Here is a 23,465-nt window from a genome sequence, read left to right as displayed (position 1 = left end):
TGAGCGTTCTGGACTATGGAAGAGAGAAAAAAAGGCCTTTTCCCTCAATATACCCCTAATGAAGTGGCTGCCGCTCCTCCAGTCCTGGCCGTGGCCTTCAGCAGCCTGCTCACAATCTGCTTAATAATGGAACGGGGCCGGCAAGTGCCCCCCAACACTTCCCAGTGAGCCACAAAGGGAGATCACAACCCTCATTCTGGACAGGCAGAGGGGTTTAGTGCTCATCGACCTTATGAATCTGATCCCTGATTGGAGAGAGAATCTCCTTTCTGGAAGAGTCTACACTTAACCCTGTACCCAGTCAAAGAAAGATCATCCTTATCTGTCTCTGCAGTACTTTAGATTTTGTTGTATTTCTCACTTAAAAGGATAGTTCACCCAAAAATCACCCTAATGTTTTTCCAGACTTGTATGGCTTTCTTTCTTCCTTTTGTCCATATTATGAAAGTCAATGGGACCTAAAGTTCCAAAAAGGACATGCATATAGAAAACACCAGCAGAGTTATATGGATTAATTTCGATTTCAAGTCTTTTGAAGAGACACAATCACTTTGTATGATGAAAAGATTAAAATTTAAGCCTTTATTCATTCAAATCAATGCACATATACATAGACTACATCAAATATGGCGATGTTTGGTCGCGTGGCAAATGAGAACCAATGAGGTAGTTGACACTTGAGGTTTGTTTTACCATATGCATGCATTGAGTTGTACAGTAAAAATGTTTTTTTTATTGGTCTTATGAAGTATTCTAATTTGTTGAGATAGTGAATTGGTGGGTTTTTGTTAAATGTGAGCCAAAATCATCACAATTAAAAGAACCAAAGACTTAAACTACTTCAGTCTGTGTGCATTGAATTTATTTAATACACAAGTTTCACAATTTCAGTTGAATTACTGAAATAAATGAACTTTTCCACGACATTCTAATTTATTGAGATGCACCTGTATGTATTAATTTCACACTACCTTTATGTCCTTTTTGGAACTTGAAAGTTTTGGGTCCCGTTGACTTTCATAATATGGACAAAAACAGCAGAACAACATTCTTTAGCATCTTTTGTGTTTGTACAGGTTTGGAACGACATTTAGCTGAGTAATTGATGAGAGAATTTTCATTTTTGGGTGAACTGCTCTCTCAATTATGAGATTTGTGAGTTTTAATTTAGTGTATTTAATGACAATAAGGTTTGCTTACGTTCTCAAAGCAGCCAACTCAGTGTTTTCAGGCTTGGACTAAATGCATGCAAATTAGTGACCACAATGGTACGCACAGCTGCACCCGCGCAGCCCGCCTCTTTCATGTGTAACCCTTGATCCCATCACCACACCACATCATCTTCACCCTGACATTGTCGTCCTGAAAAAGACATGCCCTCTTTGCTGCCACGTCCAGAATGACTGATGCTACATTTATGCCGTGCTGTTGCTTTAATGAAATCCGCCAGCCTGTTCAGTGCAGCTTTGCAACGTTTGGAGGGCCGGAGGAGAAGGCAAAAGCAAACAGTCTGTTTCATCCCTTTTCTCTTGGGCCTATTCTGCTTATTGTGAGCCGAGTGTGTAATGTGGCGGCGAGGGGCGGGGGGAGAGCGGGGAAGCAGTAAGGGGGTAAAGAACCTGATTGCTTTAATCTCAGTGTTGTTGTGCGGTTTTGGCCTTTCATGGGGCACTGAGGCTGTGTGATTCAGAGCTCTGGCCCCAGCTCCTCTCACCCGCTCATTGTTCTCTACAGAAAATCAATTCTCTTGAAGACCCCTCCTTAATCCCATTTTTCGCTGGCCACAAAGGCCACTTGTGTGCGACCCTGCTGGACTATGGACTGGGATGATGTGGATGTCTGCTCGGATTCCAGCCCTTTCAGGTACTGCCGGCTCGGCTCACTTTATAGCGCCAAGCACAGGACTCGACAGGAAGACATTTGCGATCATAATTTCCTGTGGAGTGCTGGCCGGCCCCTCCCCCTCGGCTCACCCCACACCCCCAGAATAGTTTTAATTAGGCCCGACAACCACAGAGAGGAGGGATCAGTCTGCAACAATGACTGTCCCTTTGAAAAGAGGACACACTGACCAGAGCCTTTACTCTGCAGAGAAGCAGAGAATCAAATTATTATGCATTTCATAACAGTCATGCATAGAGAAGAAAGAAATGAAGCACAAACGACTCCGGATTCAGAGGTATATGGGTCAATGTTGTATAATGTGATCAGTATAAAGAAAAGGAAATCTAGTTTAAAGCAAAAGTGTCAAGTTCTTAAAAATGTACACCTTGTACTCATGTTAGTTTTCTGTGGTTTAAATTTTGTTTAAATTTAGGGAACCTAAAAATGCAGTGTAGTATAATTGTCAAGTTACTAAGTAATAAGATGTGTTCCTTACACCTTGAGCATGTGAGCATACATACCTTAATTATTTTTGTTTAATAATTCATATGTTTTTACATATATTTTTCAAGGTAAAAAGTATTTTACAAACATCAAAAATTATTTTGGAAAAAAAAAAAAAAATCTTAAATTTTTTTGGAGAGTTGCACCACATTTTACATTCTGAACTAACTTTGCCTTGTCATAAAAAGGTCAAACTATCTGATATTTTAAAAGACTTATTGACCTCGACACAGTCATAAGAGACTGCAGGGCTCATCTCTATGATATAATTTCCTGTTGTCTGTCATTTTTTTTATGCAGGTGCTTGCATGTTAGTTGGACCACATTTTTTCAAATATTACTTAGTTTTGTTAAAATATTTATTTCTATAATAATAATACTACTATATAATGACAAACTCTTCAAGAATGTAATTTTTTTTATTTTTAAGTTTACAATTTTATTGCAGTCTTTCTCTATACCAAAGTGGTCTATTCAATTGTGTATTTATTTTTTAATAAATACAACAAAAAAGAGATTGTTACATCATTGATACCTATATGCACACAGCAAAAACAGCACACATTTTTTTCCACATAGAACAATGTATAGTACCCTCCATGATTTGAGGATATCAGTACATCCGTTTTTTTATTAAATAGCTAGAATTCAGTTCTTTCTATATATTCCCAAAGTGTCCAGGGATCAAAACCCCAGTTTGACTGCTGGGAAAACAGAAACCAAACATCCAAACAGCTATCAACAAACCCCCAGGCCCTCATGGTGCAGCTTGTTCATGTTTCAGGTAGAATTTTAGATGTCCTCGTGCCTGTTTGCTTCATGCTGGATGAGAGCATTCTTCACCTGTCAGGTACGGCCTCTGGACTGGGCCTGACATCTGATGATCTTTATATCGAATTCATACATCAAAACCTGCTCCGGCTCTGTGACCGCTGGACTTCATCAGTCGGCTTTGATGAGGCATTTCTAGCCCTGTCCAAAGACTAAGAGCTGGCAAAGAACACATCATCACAGCACCGATCTCTCCTAATTACAGTCAGTTATATCTCCAAAAGAAAAAGCAAAATAAACCTGATCAAGAAGACAAAGGAGTAAGTCTGTGGAGGAGGTTTCATTACCCTTCCCTCTCTTTACCTTTCTATGTGTTTCTCTCTGAAAGGGAACAAAGACGGAACCCTACCAATTGAAAACTAGCAGAACAGTGAAACAACAGGACACAACTGATCACTCATGCATGTTTGGGATTAGGATAAAAGTATAAAGAGCGTGGAGAAGAAAGAGCACAACAAAAGGAACAGGGGACTGACTAACTTTTTTCTCTTTCTTTTGAGGTGAAAGGAATCAAAAAAGGAAGGTCTGGCCATATGAAAAGATAGAGAAAGAGATTAACAAATAGAAGCAGTCCTTTTTAGCCTCGGAACGCTTCCACTTCTACTTCTTTTAACCAAAAACATGAAAGGCAGGACTGAGGTCTCTAGCAACCAAACCCTCGGAAGAAGTTGTTACCAGAACTTTTCATCTCAAATCATCATATTTAACTTGAGCCGTGCATTTGTGCAAATCAACCTCCATGGGAATTTTGTCATGGCACAAGCAGCGTTTATTGTGATTCAGGTTGACCAACTGGCTTGTGAAGTCTTCAGTGACACACCAGCTAACAAGACAGCCGTCCTTTCAGCCCCCGCCTGTACTAAGTGGAAATAATCCAGAAATACTTTGCACATCTAGTCTTCCTTGGCCTTCATCCAAATTGCACTCTATTCTTTGTAATCTCCCTTAATAAAAAGGAGGGGATAAGAGAGAGATTAACATCTGTGCCTTTTTTCCTCTGCCATGTTTGAGTGGACAAATGTGAATGAGGGGAGGTAATGACAAGCCCCTCTTTGACGTTGGCATCATTGAAGGGTCTGCAAGGCGTCTATGCTCGGGGAACTTCACAGATAGGTGCTCTAAAGGGAAAGTGGTGGAGCGTTTGGGTGTGTCGAGAGCTCTTCATTAAGGATGTGAGTTTGGCAGGTCAAGCTCTCTACAGCCTTTTAAAATATTGCCTGTTAAATGTACTTGTACTTGTGGTTTATTGATCTACAGCTCTGTAAGAGGCAGTTGCTAATAGCGCAGTTTAACAGATGCTCCTCGCAATGCAATGCACTTGTGGGCTCTGCTAAACGCTCTGATATGATGCAGCTGTTTCGTTTTACTGCTGGGATTTGTGTGACTTTCTCAGTGGCAGACAGCGTTTCTAACTACGCCTGAAGCTACATGCTCATTAGCGTCTCAGTGTCATAGTGGACTCAGCCATTATTCAGTAGTAGACACACATTCTGTTCTGTGCTGAGGCCAAATGCAATAATACATGCACACCGCTCGTCAGCAACAAGGATCGCAGCATTAATTTTTAAACTACACACTTTAAGGTTTACTACGAATTACAAATACACACGTTTCATCCAATACTTTGTATGCTTGGCTCGCTGCCTGGCACAAAAGGAATCATTCAGCCAGCAGCTTCCTTTTAAAGACACATATTATGGCACGAAAAGACGTTGCTTGTGATTAGATTGGATTTTTTTGAAAGATGTCAGGCTGTAAGTACAGTATTATCTCTCTATTGGCAGTTGTAATGCCTTTTATGAGTAATGTTATGAGTAATTATGTGTAACATTTATCAGTAGTATAGCATCACCTTGGTTTAATGTTTGTTTTAACTCCTGCATTGATATTAAACACATGCTGCTCTTGTTTATTGACGTATACAAGTATGCAGTTATTTGATGAATCATAGGCTAGATTATTTCTGCCCCAGCAATGATAATTTCCAACTATTCAAAGTTTTATTTCAGTGACTTTAAAAATCTGTCTTGTTTGGAAGCCTATTTCCACTTCAGAGTAAATAATGAGAAAGGTAATTTGTTAGATATCTCAAATTGTAACTTCATTTCTTGTTACATTTGATATTATGAGAAATTAAATTGCATTTGCAAGATATGAAGTCACATTGAAAGTTGTGATTATGATAAACAAATTTGCAATTGAGAAATATAAACACACTGTGAGATATAACGTAGAGAGATACACAATATATTAGTATTGATATCAGTTATGGGCAATTTTTTTAATCTATATCGCATGCAAATTATTCTTTAAGAGTCTAATAATTTAGGTTAATAATTGTATTCTTAAGCAAATCTCACATAAATATCAGTTTTCATACGGTACATTGTGTTGTGATGCCTAAATTCACTTGTAGCATTTAAAATAGAGGTTTTTTTAGTGTTTATATTATAGCGTTTATGTCAGTGGTGTCCTATCCTGGTCCTTGAGGGCCACAATCCTGTAGAGTTTAGCTCCAACCCCAATTAAACACACCTGAACCAAGGTAATCAAGGTCTTCAGAATTGCTAGAGTCTTCCAGGCAGCTATTTTAGAACAAGCTGGAGCTAAAATCTGCAGAGCATTGGCCCACCAGGACCAGGATTGGACACCCCTGATTTATGTACTATATACTTAAATATAATAATAAACTTAGTATAGACTTTTATATCATCCGGTTATTTGACACTATTTATAGTATCATTGAATCAATAATATAAAGTCACAATGTGAGATATGCAGGTCCCAAATATATATAATTAAATCACAGTTGTGAGATATAAAGCAATATATTAAAATGATGTCTAATAGTTAAATAAAGAGTATCTTTGTAAATTCAGAATTTGACGACTTGTAACGATTGTAATGCACTTCAGTGCTATTTAATTTCAAGATTTATTAATTTTATTATTAATTTCAAGACCGTAACAGTATATTTTAAAAGTGTATTATAGTAACAGTATATTTTAACAGTCTATATACAGTACTGCGCAGTACCTTACCAGTCATTATGGCTACTCATTTTTCTAAATTGTTTAACCTGTCCTGGTGTCATGTGTTTGTGTAATTCACAGGATGCAGTTATAATGTAGCAGCTTGTCTCCGGTCAGTTTGCTGAGCAGTGACATACTGCATACCTCATCATGGCACATCATTTCTGGGGGTCTATGCCAAAACAGCCAGTGCCCGAGTAACCCCGTCAACCCCTGAAAGGTACTTCTGAGAAAATGAGAGGGAGAAGGGCCAGGTTAAAGGGGCATCTAATGAAGTTACTGTCATTCATGGGCCTGGGGCTGCCACATGGGTGGAAAATTGCGGGAAAAGAAGCTGAGTGGTCTGGGCACTGAGGTCTCAGCTACAGGGGGTCCATCCTCAAGGGCCATTGTGTGGGAGTTGCTTTTGGCAAAAGCTGTCGTATGCAGGTTGTGCTTTGTTCTAAACTCAGCAAGATTTTAGCAACTCGGGGTAAGACTGCAGACTTAAACAGCTTTAATGACATCACAAAGAGGTGCTGTTACCCCTAGTGATGGAAAACCCCATCATTTTACTGCCTTACAGTTTTCTAATGGCGCTTTTCCACTGCATGGTACGGCACGGTAGGCCGTACCGAGCCGAGTCGTACCACGCAGTGGAAAAGCGCCATTATTTGTTGAAAACAGTTGTGCTGCTTAATATTTTGTGTGAACGGTGATAGTTTTTTTCATGGTTCTTCAATGAATAAAAAGCTCAAAAGAACAGCATTTTGAAATAGAACTCTTATGTCTTTACTTTCACTTTTGATCCATTTAATGCATGCTTGCTGAATGAATGTATTTCTTTCTTTCTTTCTTGCAAAAAAAAAAAAACCTCTTGAACGGTGGTGTATATAAACTTGTTTTAGCATATAAATATTGCATTACATCAATTAGACAGATAAAATTGTCAAAATACTTTTTGTTGATTGGACAACAACCTTTGATGTCGTCAAAAGCTGTAAGAAACGTTTTCTCCCTTATTTTTAAAGCTCCTCCCGTTTTGGTGTTCTTGTAGCTCTAACAGTAGAGCAAAGTGCTAGCCATGAGTTGGATTCCCAGAATGCAATGTGAGTGTCTTTGGATAAGTGTCTGCTAAATGCATAAATGTAAAAGTTGATGAGGCAATTTATTTACTTTTTTTTTTTGTCCTAAATTATTAACATTATCATTATTTTTCCTATCCACGAACCAATTAGAACTGTGAGCCACCAGTTAAGAATCACTAATCTAGATCATTGTTGCTGATGTTATAATAGATAAGTTGTAGTGATAGTGTTGTTTGTAGTTAACATGTCTTGTCTAAATAGCTGCAATGATTCATCAAAGCTAAATACATTTCAACATATCTATTTATACACAATTACTATTGTTATTCTAAGTTGTATAACACACACGCACTCTGAAGCTTAGTAGCCAGAGCACTAGCTCTTCCTCTCTGGGGTGCAGTTAATCAGCTCTAAGCAAATATGTCTGCTGAAGCGTGAAAGCCCCTTCGGTCACTCACTTCACAACAACCCCTGTCTCTTCCACACATCTACCACCACATCGGCCACCCGACCAGCATGTAGTACAGAGCGACGATTACTTTACCGTGACACAGTGTGTCCGGAGTGTAAAATAGCATAGAGCGTACAGGTATTCTCGTTTGAGTGACAGAATCTGAGCGCTCAAGCTATTTCAGCTTTCAGTCACGTCAGGTTAGTATCACTGCGAGTTCTCATATATGGCATATGCTAGTACTGGTGTTTTTCCCTCACGGGTCTCCCAGTGTACTAAGCTTTCTAATTCAAAATCATTTAGGGAGTGTAATCTACCTAGCATTGTTATAGGGATGGTGATCTGTAACCTCCTAGTAAAGTTTGTCTTTCACTCGGCTCTCCCAGACAAACAAAAACAAGAGCACAAAAGGGAAAGGGTGTGTGCGAGGGTGTTGTGGGCAGATGGGTCACATGCAGTCCTTTGAGAGTCTCCCTTATCAACCCCATTCACCAGGCCCTATAAAACTGACAGCCTGCTTAAACACCTGACACAAGAAAAGAGGAAAAAACAAAGACGAGAAGAGGCGAGAACAATGGTAAAAATAAATAAGACAGCCCTTGGTGACTGATGTGTAAAGGCTATGGCTGACATCTTAGTGACCATTAATAAATGTGGCTGTGGTCACAAAGAGCGAGACTAAAAAGGGAGAAAAGAGGCAAACAAGTAAAAGAAAACAGTGAACGTTGCCTCCAGCTCTAAATTCCAATGCTTATTCATCAGTGTGGATGGAGCTTGCTTGGCCCATTTTTTTAATGCCGCTCACTCTTGGACCCCCTTTAGGGGCTTTGTTTGTCTTTGGAGTCCATGAGAAAAGTCAATTATATTTCAACAGCCATGCTTAGTTAACATCACCATGCAAATCTTAAAGGGTGCCATTACTCTTAATCATGGGTTGGAGGGGGCGAGACGTTGCTCTGAATTGCTGCTGCTCTTCGGGCCTTTAAAGCGAGTAAGACGTTACGCACATCTGGGACGGCACATCAAATAGAGAGATGCGTGGAAAAATAAGCACTATTTAGGCAATTAAAAATCCATATTTATGCAACCCCAATTTTATTTCCTGAGAATTCCACACATGCCTCCATTTGATCTGAGCAGAGAGACCGCAAAAACAAATGTTGAAACCTCAAAACTTGTAATCACAGTCTCATGCGTTCGCAAAAGTCATCAATTAAACTGTAAATTGCAGAGAGAGATGAGTGGAGAAATATTTAAAAAGCAAAGTAATTATGTAAATTAGCAAAAGACATTGAAACACACACACAAGATGAACAGGTTGCACCGTCTTAAGTAGGGGTGTAAGAAAATATAGATACACCTGACCTGAGTATCGCAATATTTTGTTTGGTGATACTGTATTGATTCTCAAAAATGCAATATCGATATTTAAAAAAAAATGTATACAGGATTCATGGCCGTTCGTTTCGTTTTGAGTTTATATCCCGACCGCTAGATAGCAGTCTTCTTACCTCTGAACTTAAACGGTGACAACGTGTGCGTTCCACTCCTGCAAGGTTTTTCCAGTCCCGCCCGCTCCCGCAAACATTCTAATATTGCATATTATTTTCGCTTATCAGGGAGCCGCTATCAATGGGGAGTATTTAAATCTCTTTTATGAGCGCTCGCGCTGTTCACTTTCACTTTCGATTTCGCGATCACGAGCACTCTGTGTAAAGGGAGCGCATCTTAAGATATAAGATATTTGTCAATGAGCTCCGGATCCATTGAGTAGCAAATCCTCCACCATGGTGTTGTACGTCATCCCTCCTCTCGACCCATGATCAGTCAAATCTGACTCCTGCAAGCACTTAATGGTTCCCCCTTTACTCATACTGCACAAAAAGTGGTTCAATAGCATTGAATGTTACAGGGACAGATTAATGCAAATGCAGATTCCACTGTGTTCTGGTAAAAAAAAAAAAAAAAAATATATATATATATACTATATATATATATATATATATGTGTGTGTAAATTTATTTATTTATTTTTTGCTAAGGTTTGCATATGGTGGTGTCATAAATGACAGTTTTCCTAAAATTATATCCTATTCTCCTATTCCTAAAATAAGAAATATCCCAATATATCGTCTTGCTTACAGTATCGCAATATATCGCAACATACCGTATCGCAACATATCGTATCGCAACCACTATATCGTTCGTGATAGGTATCGTATCGAAAGATTCTTGCCGATACACAGCCCTAGTCTTAAGACGGATTTCTAATTACATGGTGTCATTGACATCTTGTGTAGTTCATAGCAACACACTATTCACGTGAGTATAATTACATAACCTCAAACTATATGTACCACACACCAACTATTAGAGGTGATCTGCACAACTGATTGTGGCAACCTTCGCAGAATTGTTAGTTTAGCTTAAGTTCATATTAGGTTACAATTACATGTTGCTTGAGTAAGATGCTTAAAGGAATAGTTCTTCCAAAATTGAGAATTCTATAATTATTGACTTACCTTCATGTTTTTCCAAACTTGTATGACCTTCTTTATTCTGTGGAACATAAAAAAGGTATTTTGAGACATGTTTCATTTGTTTATTTTGTCCATTCAGTGAAAATCAATGGTAACAAAAACTATTCAGTTAATATTCTTCAAACTATTCTCTTTTGTGTTCTGCAGAAGAAAGAAAGAAAAGAAAGAAAGAGAGAGAGAGAGAGAGAGAGAAAGAAAGAAAGAAAGAAAGAAAGAAAGAAAGAAAGAAAATGAGGCTGAGTAAATTATGACAGAAATTTCATTTTTGGGTGAACTATGGCCTTTTCGCATTGTTTTCGCATTTAATTCCATAGAAGCAGCATTTTTGGTTCCCCAAAGAACCTTTCAGTGTGCAGTTCTTAAAAGAACAGTTTTTTTCTTAATGTGAAGAACATTTTAATGATATAAAGAACATTTTGTGGAATGGAAAGGTTCCATGGATATTAAAGGTTCCTCATGGAACCATAGAAGCCAATAAAGTGCCTTTGTTTTTAAGAGTGTATCTCATAAAATGTCATTGAATATTTATGTATATTATGTATGTTATATATATATATATATAGTAAGGATAAATGAAAATAACCAAGAGAATTGCTAAATAATAAGAATCCAAATTGTTAAAATAAAGGATATACTGTACATTTTATGTTTGGTAGTGAAGGGCTCCTGCGTAAAAACTTGAGTCCCAATCTGAACAGAAACATCTTAAAGTTGAGTCAAAAATAAATGGAGTGCCACTCCCTTTGAGAGCTTGCTATAAATCAGATTGAAGCCATACGGCCCTGTGGAGAGCTCCTCAGTCGGGCGTCAGGGTAAACTGTGCTGAATCCATCTGTGCAATCTCATCGTCATTATGTCCCTGCTGTTATCGGAGCCGTAAATCATCCAAACAAACTTTAACGTCTGCACATCCGCTGTCTGCTTACAGAAACACATGCTCTAGACATTTCCAGCGCGTCTCTCAGAAGCGCTTGTCAAGTGCATCTGTTTACAGGTCTGTGAGTCTGAGGTGCAACTTTTAGTTGTGACTGACTCTCTGGCATTGATTACACAATTCCACCGTGTAATCTCACCGTCATTGATTCAACACAACCGGTGTTGTTGTGTTGAATCAATATAAACAAACACAAGTCAACCACACTTTAATTTGCCCCGAAATTAAAGTTGTTCAAACTAATTTCTCACACGGTGATGATGGCAATAACATTTACCTACTGCTTAGATACACTGGTACTGTATGTGATGAGTGCTGGTATAATCTTCACCCTATAATGTATTTGGGAAATGATGTGTGTTAATCTGGCTGATAGACTGTGCTTTTCTGTGATTCTGTGCTGAGATATGCCTGGCTTCTTCTTTGATCTGGTGCACTCACCAGGAAGAAGTAGATTACAGGGTTTGTGAAATCAAAATCCATCACAAATAGATTCTGGGTGCAAATGCTCAGGTTGAAAATGAATGCAAAATGACTGAAAACTGCATATCACTAGTCATTTAGGTAAACATAGCCTTTGTAATGAAAGGTTCAGCTGAGCATTGTTTTAACAGATAGTTGCATCAGTGGATATAAATGAATCGTCAAACACTGAGGAAAGATGTTCAAACTCAAAAAAAGTCTTTTTTTAAAATCTAATTTAATGCACTTTAAGTGGTTGAGAAGCATTGCTTTTGTATAATTTTAATTATTTTAATTTGTATCATTCAGTAATGTTCATAAGCAGTTCATTCAAAATTATTCTTGAATGCATTCTTTTGGGAATCCAAGGTCAGTTTAATTATGCTTTATTCAGTGTTTGTATCCACAACAAAAGTGCATTAGAGTAGTTTCACATCATCTCAAGCAGCTACTTGTTGAGATATGGAGGAAGTCTCACAGCGCAGTTGCTAGTAGTGCACCAGACAGACACGAGGGGTTAAAGTTTGCTAGGAACACAGGGAACCCTACAGAAAACAAGCATGTGCTATTGTCTCATGACTCAGGACGTGCATTTGGGAGAGACTGTGGCCTCTGTGTCTGGTCTCGGCACTCATGGCTGCTGTACTTCAGAGAAGAGAATAACCTTAAGAGTAGACTGACTGGCAAGTTGTGTTAGTCTGTTTCTCAGTGGCTAGTTGCGCCCTCTTTTGGTTTGTACAAGAAATGTGTTGCGTGGAATCACTCTCCTGTGGCTTTTTCATTGTTTTTCTACTTAAAAGATGACAATTACTTGTTTTGTCTTACACTGAAATGGAAATGTGTTCAGAATTCACAAAGTTCATCAGTTATTTTATGTATCTTCACAAGAAGATTAAATACTGATCGCTTCATTACAATGCTGTTAAGAAAATGAAAGTGTTTGAGTGAAGGATTTGTTCACTGACTGTGATGATTTGGCAGCTTGTTTTACCCATAATGTAGGCAGTGACAAACTGACATGAAAATGGATTGACATGCTTCTCGTACCCTTAAGTCATGTGAATTTGGGTCAGGCCTACTGAGTGTTTCTGTCTTTTTGGGGGGCTCAAACTACAGTATTTTGTAGTCATAATAATTGTACAGGTGTCATTGTATTGCGCACATATTTCCATACAACAGCATCATTGTTATAAATGAGTGCATCAGAATATTAACCAGCTGTTGCTGCTTTGCTTATTTATTGTTTAAAATTTTTTTGAGTTTTTGTTTACATTTAGGTATGTTTAGTTTATATACAGTATATGGTTTTTGTTTTATTTTTTGGTTTGCTTGTTGTGTTTAGATGTATTTTAAAGCTCTCTGAGCACTGGCTATTGTTGTAGTTGGTATTATTAACTCACTTGTATGGCACGGATGGTCATATGATCTCAAAATGGCGGTGCCATGATGTCCAATATGTAGAATAAAATGGCTTTTTCTAAGAGAAAATCTTCAGCTTGTTTGAGTATAAATCATTTTAATGATATTTCACAAGTGCTTTTTTTTTTTTTTTGCATAAAACTTTAAAACCTTTTAATACAGACTCCAGCAGGAATGTTCAAGGAGCATCAAGATCAGACAAAAGTTTGCATCTCCATTTAACCGAAACATTCCAGCAGGGGGTAACATTTCTAAATATAAATCACATTCCTGCTTAAATTAAATGTTATTAACTCTAGTGACATTTAATTCCGCATTGGGCCCGGAATAAGTGTGCTAAGTGAACCCGTGTTTCTATAAACAGTTTGTAGCGAGAAAATAACAGGTTACATTTATCATTATAAGTTGGCACCGTGTGACGCACCATCTTCAAGCGTGCGCGTTACCGTATTTTCAGAAGAAAAGTTTAATGTGGAGACAGAGATATTATTAAAATCGAATGCCCTTCTTCGCTCAGGATAAGAGCCTGATTTTAAACCTGACAGGTTAGAGAGGAGGTGGAGGTTCTTTGTTCCCCGTTTCCACTCTGCACACGAGGCTTTCAGAGCTTAGTCTATTTGAACATGCAACATTTTAAAGCTGCTATCAATCAGCATGGGGTCCCAGTGTGAGCAAAATGAGAGAGCAGTAGGGAGAGAATGAGAGAGGATGATATAGAAGGAAAGAAGTTATCGCACTGTTTATTCAAAGCTGACATGAGACAAACTTGTTACTGTGTTTCGTGCCTGTTCATGCATGTCAGGAGTGCTGTGAGGAGTGGAGGGAGAGATGTAAGAGGGAGTGGAAACCAGCGCAGGTTTCAGGCGACTTTGACACCCCAGCTAAAAATGAGAGCCTTCGTTCAAGCCCCTTAGCTGTCTTACTCTCATCAGGAGTGCAGGGGAGTGGCAGACACACTTTTTTCCTCTACACTCAGAGCTCATTTTAAGTTAAAGTTGACAAAACCTGCTGGGACCACTGGAGTGTGTTTACTTCGGTGAGCTTCGAACTCCAAGCAGATGGTCACCTGGATTAATTTTCTCCATTTAGGCATCTCATCATGTAATTAAGAGCCTCCAGCTCATAAGATTTGTGTGCCAGTCACCTCATTTAAAGACATCTTGTCTTGTTCATGTAAATGTCCTCATGGAGGCAGTCAGTTTGAATGATTCCCTTATATTTCTGTTTAGTTGAGTAGACAGATATAGTTATGCCATATTGGGCCTAAATGAAATATTTTACTTTCAGCCTTAGTAAAATTAAAATAATATATATGTTACTTTACCCATAGTTTCTGACAAATAACCATAGTAAAACAGCTGTTGTTGCAACTGTAAAACCATAATATATTGACATGAAATCTCAATCCATTACTTTCCACATCTGCAAAATAATTTGTCAGCAGACGTTTAGGAAAGTGATGTAGTCATTTTTTTTGCCAAGTAGTGTTTTTGGACAAAATTACACCCAAGTGGCTTTTAGCTCTATCATAGCAGGGGCTACATATTAAAAAATCTGAAATATTTTTGGCCAAATTTGACAAACAGATTAAAAAAAATGTTTTGACAGCTTAAAGCTGCCAAAAATTCCAAAGGTCAAAGGTCAAAATGGTTATTTATAAATACAGTTCAAATTTAACCCGCAACCCATGAAGTCCACACAACAACACACACACATTACATTTTTTTTTTAAATGTGGAACACAAAAATTAAGTTACTAAATCAAATAATTTTTGAAAATTTGCTTTTATCATGTACATTGAAATATTTTTGGTAACGTAACAAAGCCTGTTTTCAGCAACAAAAACTATATGGTGTTTATGGCATATTATTTACTGAAAATAGGTCCAAAATGACCTGAAGATATATTTTGGAATATGTTGGACTCCTAAACCGATTTTTAAGTATTTATTTTTCCTTTCATCCCCCATATTAATGAATACATATTGAAAATATTATGTTGCTATATATATGTCAAACTACCACAAAATTAGTATTATGTTTTCAAGGTATGCAATAAAAATGTGATGATTAGTTAAAATTGTGAACTTTTCTATTAATTCATTCATTAATTCCATGAGATTTTAATGCCACATATTGACTTTGTCCCCTCACCGAACACTAGCACAAAATTGCAATAATAATCAAGAATTCATACAATCTATATAATAATAATATAACAATACATAAAATTGTGATAATTAGTTAAAATGCTGAATTTGAGATTTTAATGGCACATAGACTATTGACTTAATGTCCCCTCACGGATGAACACTAGAGGGCGCCAAGAGAACACCTCTTTCCCAAGATTTAGTCCTTGTGTTGAATATGTTGAAGATGCTTTATATTGCATGAGGTTGGACACACTTGTGCTTTCCATAAATGAGGACTGACAGTCATAGTATGAGTTCAAAAGCTCACCTTGTTCTGAGGTCATTACTCAAAAGATGTTGGATGGAATTTTGAAAACTTCTAAAGGAATGTTAATGTATTGCTAATGGAAGGAGGAAACGCATATCAAAAGAACCACACAGAAATCCTCTATAAACTGAAATTCTGAAGAAAAAAAAAAGTAGTATGATAATTTCAGATTGACCATTTAAATTGTGTTTGATTCCCAGACGATTCTTGTTTGATTTATTTAGGATTAGTTCAAAATGATAAAATTCCAATTAGCAATACATTAGCATTAGCCACACATTTTGTACAAAACTAATGGATTCAGTGCTTGCATGCAGATCCATGAGTGTCTTATTTGTCCTAAGAGGGAATATATCACTGTGTTCTGGAAGTATAGTCTTGTTTTCATGTGCGTTTCGCTTCTGTCCTGCATTTTTAGCAGTGATGACGGCAGTAGATTGTGAATCACGGCCTGTCTGCACAAGTGTAATGCAAGTATACGCAGCCTCTCAGACACATATTTATGTTCTAATCAAGGGTATTTGATTCCACTTTGAAGAATATGTTCTGTGAGACATCTATAATATTCAGATCCAAGAACAGATCTGAATGCACACACAGGCTCAGATCTACTGAAGCTCTACGCTTATGTCACTATATTACATCTAGATGAAATAGGTTCAGTGTAGAGTTGTATGGTGTAGATAATTTCCACTGACTTCAATGCAAAAATTGCTTTGGATTTAACAGCGTGTTCACCATCAGTGTTCATTTGAATCTGAACATGTGTTTAGTGGTATAATAAAGCAGCAGCATTGCTGGTCTCAGTGAGGAGGGGAGTCAGTTAATCTCATGCACTCTTATTAATTACCCCTCTGTAAGCCTCTGGGCTTTCACACATATCAGGGAGCACACCCGCTCAGATTTAATTGAATATACACTAATGGGATGGGATCAGAATCAGGACTATTAAAGCTGATCAGAGTTAACAGGACAGTTAGGCTTGTCTGAGACGTGTCTAGTCTTGGTATGAGATCTTGTTTTGTGGCTTTTAAAACCACTGTTTGCCAAACTGTTGTGTGGTTTTATGGCCTAGACTGCTAAAGTTGATATTGCAATTTGACAATGTCAGAGAAATGGCAATAAGGACTCTGTTATTAGCCTGCAGTGCTTCAGTGCAGGTTAGTGTTGTCATCGGGGATTTTAAGAGATGCACGCTGGCGCACTTGAGTACTGCTTTGATTTGGTTTAAGAACAGACCTGCAGTGTATGGAACCTGAATTCAAGAGGGGTTTTAGTATAAGTAAGATGGATTATAGCAAGGCCAATGGGGATGTAAAACTGCAGATGTAATAAATTACAAAAGAAAAAAAGGATCCCTATAAGAAAGGGGGCACAAGTAAGTCTTAATATAAATAATAATAATAATTTTGTAGATTTTTTTTTTGAGCTGTCAAAGTTAATGTTAAACTAAGACATGAAATTGTTTATTAATTATAATATTGCTGCCATAGTTTTAAACAATAAGCTTGTTTGTTTTTATTTAATATTTATACATCTTGCATTATTCTAATTGTGGATAGAAAAAAAATGAGTCATATTTATACATTTATGTTCTCCAGATAATATCATTTATACTATAATAATAATTTATTTTGGCTGTAGAGTAATGACAATATAAATGAGAATAATTTATAATTAATTGTTTTTATATAAATTTTATTTGAATTAATAGGATTTATTGAGGGGTTAAACCAAACCATCTAGATTTAAGGCTTCAGCGTTCTCCATTCTTCTGAGCACTGCCTCTGCTTATTCTTTTCAATCTGCGCTTTTCCAAACCTATTTGGTGTACAATATCTCCCCTGAGCCGCCTTGCCAATGGCCGCACTCCTCCATTTATATGCCTGTGTTCTCCTGCTGTCCTGCCCTGCCATAGTGCTGAATGTCTCTTACTCTGCTGCTGTTCAGCCTTTCTGCAGCACTACCCCACTAATGTTATTTTCCATGGCTAAAAAAGCCCTCAAACCATAAAAGCAACCCTAAGTACTTCAGTGGTGAACATATGCTAACAAAAGTGTAGCTGCAATTACGGTATAGATTGTGTGGAATGCATCCATGCACTCTTACTTGCAGAAACAACCAGTTCTTCTCAAACACTTTCTATTTCTGTGTCCATGTTATTTGTATAATTCAGTATGTGTATACTTAAGTGTACTGATTAAAAACAACAAGCAGTGCCGGAAGCTTATGTACTTTGTTCATCAGATTTAGTAACGTAGTTCATATGTAAATACATTGTCAATGCTTTAATGTAAAGTGTGACCTTGTTTTTCTCCATCTTTATGTACGTAGTGTATTGCAGCAGATTTGTTGAACTCCTATGAAGCTACCACTGATTTTAGATACACCATATCAGATTTTCACATTTAACACTGTTTCTAATTTTATATAATTGACCTATTTTATCTTCATCTTTAGCATTGCAGGTGGAGAAGATCAATTTGCACCTTATGTTGCACTCTTAAAATTAGCCCTAAAATGGCAGCTTTCTCATCCCCAAAATGTCCAGCTTCCCCAGAGTCTTGCCTATTAAAAACCTTGTTTGTTCTGGCAGACGGGAACTGGCTCTCTGCTTGATCTCAAAAATGCATCTAAAAGCCTCCAAAAATGTCCATATCAACAGTCTCCAATCTGCCACCATCAATGAGATCAATGCTCATGGATGGTGAATACAATTCATGTACCTATACACACATGCACACACACTACAGATGTTTATTCCATCCTTCCAGTCACCATATTGATCTTTGTGTAAATTAACATCTGCACTGGCCTGTTTCCTGACTACTTGTTCCTTTATCATAATAGCCACATTATTAATTGTTGACTCTTCTGGTTTGACACAAGGCCAGCAGTCTACTTTACTTCAACATGTGGAGCAGACTTTATTTGACCAAGAGGTGGCAGTGTAGCTCTCAGGATCCCACATGGCATGTCGCTGTAAATGATCTAAAAATCTATAACATGTCAGATCAGTTATAATTGAATGTATTCTATATTTTTATACCTACAGGATCTTCTCCTTTGTGTCTTGGGGAGATTAAGCAGCTCAATTGGCAGAATGATTTGATTAAAGAAGGCTCTTTGGAGTTAAAGTAGGTTTTTTTTTCCTCTCTTTTCATGTATGTAATGCCATGTCTGGACATGACTGTCAACATTAGCTTGTGCTTTATTGAAAGAGTGAAAAAATAACTTTCTCAAACAAAGCTGGCTATTTTCAGTTATTTTGAGCTTACTGTATATACAGGTTGATTTCAATGAAATGTTTGTTACGTAACTGAGATGTAGAGGAGTATAGACATATAGAACAGTTCCTTATTCCATCTGACACACAAAGACAGATATTGATGGCAGAGGGGGTTAGATGGTACCACATTTTTGAGATTACCATATCTTTATTGTTTTCCTAAATATATTTATTTTTAAGGTCTTTTCCAGTTTTAATTTGAGAAGGAAATCTTTCAAGTTATCCTAAAATAAATGACACTTTCAAAACCAGCCTGCTGTGAAGCTTTATAATAGCTACAGAATGTTTTAGCAGGACCAGGACACTTTCAACTCCATCTTGTGTGGTACAGTGTTGACCCCTTTGTGTATAATGCATCTGCCTATCAGCCCTTCGACTGTTGGGAATGTGCCAAGTGATGGCCTGTGGCAGGGTTTTCTTCTCTGGTGATGCTGGAGATTGTGAGCTGTTTCATATTAGGCAGCCTGCTATTATGAACATGTTTGGAAGTCCATGGCTTACAGCAGCCCATTTCTTTACAGCATTTATTAATGTAGGCTAATGTTGCTATTATGCTATTCTATTATAAATATGCTATTGTTCATTATTAATTCATGCTTGTTCATAATACATGATCTAATGTATATTTTGAACTGTTATTATTAATGTATAAAATTTATTATTATATGTAGAATATACACTATTGTTCAAAAAATTGAGTTTGGTAAGATTTTAGACATGAGTTAACTATTTTAGTTAACATGAACTAAATATACAAAACAAATGTTATTGCATGCTGTAAAATAATTTGGCCAAAGTTCATGTTAACTAATGCATTAACTAATTTTAACACACAATATTATGTTTTTTTTTTTTAAGTCTTGTATGTTCACCAAGGTTGCATGTATTTGATCAAATACACAGTAAAAAAATATTACAATTTAAAATAAATGTAAATGTAATTTTCCTGCGATGGCACAGCTGAATTTTCAGCAGCCATTACTTTAAGTCTTCAGTGTCACATGATCCTTCAGAAATCATTCTAATATACTAATTTTCTGCTCAAGAACATTAATCATTATTATCAATGTTGAAAACAGTTCTTCATATTTTTGTTGGAACTGTGATTTGTTTCAGGATATTTTTATGAATAGAAAGTTCAAAAGAACAGTATTTATATGAAATGGAAATATTTTGTAATGTTATACATGTCTTTACTGTCACTTCTGCTCAATTTAATGCATCCTTGCTGAATAAAATTATTAATTTGTGTAAAAAAAAGTACTGACCACAAACTTTACTGAACGGTAGGTAGAGTATAACATTAACCAACATAATAAATGTTGTAAAAGTATTGTGTTCTTAGAACTAAATTACTAACCATGACAGATTAACTTTGGCTAACATGCTGTTTATGGTTGTCATCTGCTGACATATAGAGGCCGTAGCATAAAAATGACCATTTTATGTATCCTTCTCTTTCTCCCGCGAGCCCTCAGCTGTACTTGCCTGTTCTGCACATCACCATATAAATAAATAAAGCCAGCAGGTGATTTAGTGTGTCTGCTTATTTTCAGGAGAGCCTTTGAAGATGAAACAACTGCATTCCAAGTCCCAGTCTCCCTCCCTGGAGACATGCTTTCCAAAAGGCTACAGCCACAGCACAAAGCCAGCCTTGACATTTGCATAAATCCATCAGCGTCACCACGACAGCGCTGACTCCTAGGTCGCCATCCGCCGTTAAATTTAGAAAAAAAAAAATAGGCAGGAATAGTGAAAAAAAACACAGCAAATGTTGTAAAGCTTTTGCACTGCTATGCTGCAGTCAGATGATTACATTGACAGGTCTCAGATGAGCGCTTTTCAGGCACAAGCTATGCAAAAAACAGCCATGGCTTTTGTTATTACCTTGAGTTTTACAACATGACATGTAAGTGTGCGTGAGATTGTTTATGTGTGAGAGAGAGTGCTGCTTGACGGAGGAGGCAGTGCATATGAATTCATCTGTCCAAGATTCATGAGTAAATGCTGTGGACAAGGCCATTGGCCTCACCTGGCTGTCGATTGTCTTAATTTCACCGGTGTCACTTTCAATTTAGCTGGCGGCTGAGATGAGAGATAACTGTGCAGGCTGCACGCACACCACTCCACCTCCTGCTCTCTGGAGCTACAAGTCTGCAGGCTGCAACAGCAGTGGCTTACAGGCAGGAAGTAGACAACTGTATCAGAAGAGCTCATCATCAGACTGAACGGTTATAGTAGCTGGATCGTGCCGTTCTGTATTGATCCGCCCTTTTTGACACAATTACAAGTTTTTTCCCCCCATTGAGGTGCTGTGGAATCAGGATTAGAATGTGTGTAAGAAATCAAATACATTATTACCAATGTCTCATGCTTTCTTCTATTCTGTTCTTCTATTAACCAAATATTAGCTTGGTTAGCTACCTAGCAACACCAGAGTTACCCTAGCAACTGACAAGTGAACATTCATGAGTTGCCACATCACTAAAGCTGTTCCACCATCATGGTACTTCTATTCAGAGTTCGGTTAGCTAACCGTGCTGAGAAATTTGTACATGGAATGATTTGTAATTGTACAATGCTGAATCTTGTACCGATGGAAATGCTACTGATGTTGTTTCTCAGTTCTCAAAAGTGGTCTGTGCTTTATGATGACAGATGTGATTGATATATAAATACTGTGCATAAATTGTGCTCATAAGTTTACATACCCCTTACAAAAAAATGTACATTCTTTTGTTATTCTTTACAGGGGATGTATGATGTTGAGATCCAGCTTTGCCACTCAGGACAGTTGATAGCCTCATGCAGAATTCACAAAATGTTGCAAACATCTGATGCTTGAGGAGGCAAGGCACAATATTAAAGGTATGTAAAAAATTAAGATTTTTTTACAAATTAAATTTCTAGCTGTGGAATAGTTAAATATTGGTTATGCAGCTACTATAGGGAGGAACTGCATAAAAAATATATGATCTAATTTATATAATATGATTTAATTTTTCTCTTTTTTATTTTTTTTTAATATTCTGGCCTGAATTTTAAAAGAATACAGAATTTACAGATTCTGTAATGGGAATGCAAACTTATGATGCAAACTGTAATCACTGTATTTTTACCGTAAGAGTGGGCTCAGCTATCTCCAGCCATGTCCAGTTATTTTAGCTGTACAAAAACAGTCCATTATGCTGCTTGATATTGCATATTTGTTATCATAATATTTGGTAACACTTTACAATACGGTCTCATTACTTAGCATTAGTTAATTCATTAACTAACATTAAAGGGATAGTTAAAAATAAAAAATTCTGTCATTTACTCATCCTTATGTTGTTCCAAACCTGTATGAATTTCTTTCTTCTGCTGAATACAAAAGAAGATATTTTGAAGAATTTGGATAACCAAACAGTTTCTGGTCCCCATTGACTTCCATTGACTTTTCTTCATACTATGGAAGTCAATGGCTACCGTCAACTGTTTGGTTACCGACATTTTTCAAAATATCTTCTTTTATGTTTAAGAAAGAAACTCGTACAGGTTGGGAACAACTTGAGGGTGAGTAAATAGTGACCGAATTTAAATATTTGGGTGAACTATCCCTTTAACTAACAATGAGCAATATATTTATTACATTATTTAGTAACGTTCATGTTAGTTCAGGTCCATTAAATATTATTAACAGGTACAGCTGTTGTTTTTAATAACGTTGTAGTAAATGTTGAAACGAACAAAGATTAAGAAATGCTTAGAAGTCTTTTTCATTGTTAGTGCATGTTACCTAATGTAGTTAACAAAAAAAAAGAGAACAATTGGAACATTATTATAAAATGTTACCTATTATTTTAATTAATTATCGTAATCATAAACACACTGATTTGTAGTGCAAATACTTTGACCATTTACTGCACTTGAATTAGAACCGTTATTGTTCTAGTTATTTATATCGGCTAATAAATCTGATATCTTGCACATTCACAGGAAATAGCTTATTATTGCATCGAAAATATAAGGTGGATAGCCAGCATGGATATTTCCTTGAATGCAGACCATGAAAACTGATCAGAATTCTGTGTAATTGTGTGGGAGTGACTCGATATTACCGAGAAAATGAGTTCTGTTTAAGAGATCTCTACTGATAACATACATCACATGTATCTTAAAGGGGTCCTATTATGCTCTTTTACAAAGTCTTGATTTTGTTTTGGGGGTGTACTAGAACAGGCTCTCATACAAGGTTGTTCGAAAAACACATTGAAAGTGATTTCTGTTAAATAAAATATCTCCTTTTGAAGTGGACTTTGAGCTTTGTAACTTTGCAGATATTTTTTAATGCTCAAATAGCAACATTACAGACTAACTAAAGTTGGAAAAGTGAAAAAGCATAATAGGACCCCTTGAAACTAGCTGTGAAAGCCAGGTTTTGATGTGACTGAGAGCTCACTAGTGGTCCTTCTGATGTTGGAGCTCAATATCTGCAGTCTGGAACATCTCGCCTCTCTCAGTTTTCATAAAGCAGACTTCAGTTATGTAATCTCTCTCTCTCTCTCTCTCTCTCTCTCTCTCTCTCTCTCTCTCAGACTCACACACAAGACA

The 23,465-nt window shown here is 37.0% G+C and overlaps 1 long non-coding RNA gene across 1 annotated transcript in view; it reads left to right on the top strand.

The window, feature by feature from the left end:
• Positions 1 to 23,465, top strand: part of LOC107661372 (uncharacterized) — a 48,893-nt gene that overhangs the window by 24,712 nt on the left and 716 nt on the right. The window contains exons 2-3 of the long non-coding RNA XR_001631102.1: positions 6,333 to 6,471; positions 21,625 to 21,740. This is a non-coding gene — a long non-coding RNA (uncharacterized LOC107661372). The remainder of the gene's footprint in view (positions 1 to 6,332; positions 6,472 to 21,624; positions 21,741 to 23,465) is intronic.

The sequence above is a fragment of the Sinocyclocheilus anshuiensis genome, unplaced genomic scaffold (genome assembly GCF_001515605.1).
Source record: "Sinocyclocheilus anshuiensis isolate Anshui unplaced genomic scaffold, SAMN03320099.WGS_v1.1 scaffold635, whole genome shotgun sequence".
NCBI classification, from domain to species: domain Eukaryota; kingdom Metazoa; phylum Chordata; class Actinopteri; order Cypriniformes; family Cyprinidae; genus Sinocyclocheilus; species Sinocyclocheilus anshuiensis.
This window is presented reverse-complemented; position numbering and strand designations above follow the sequence as displayed.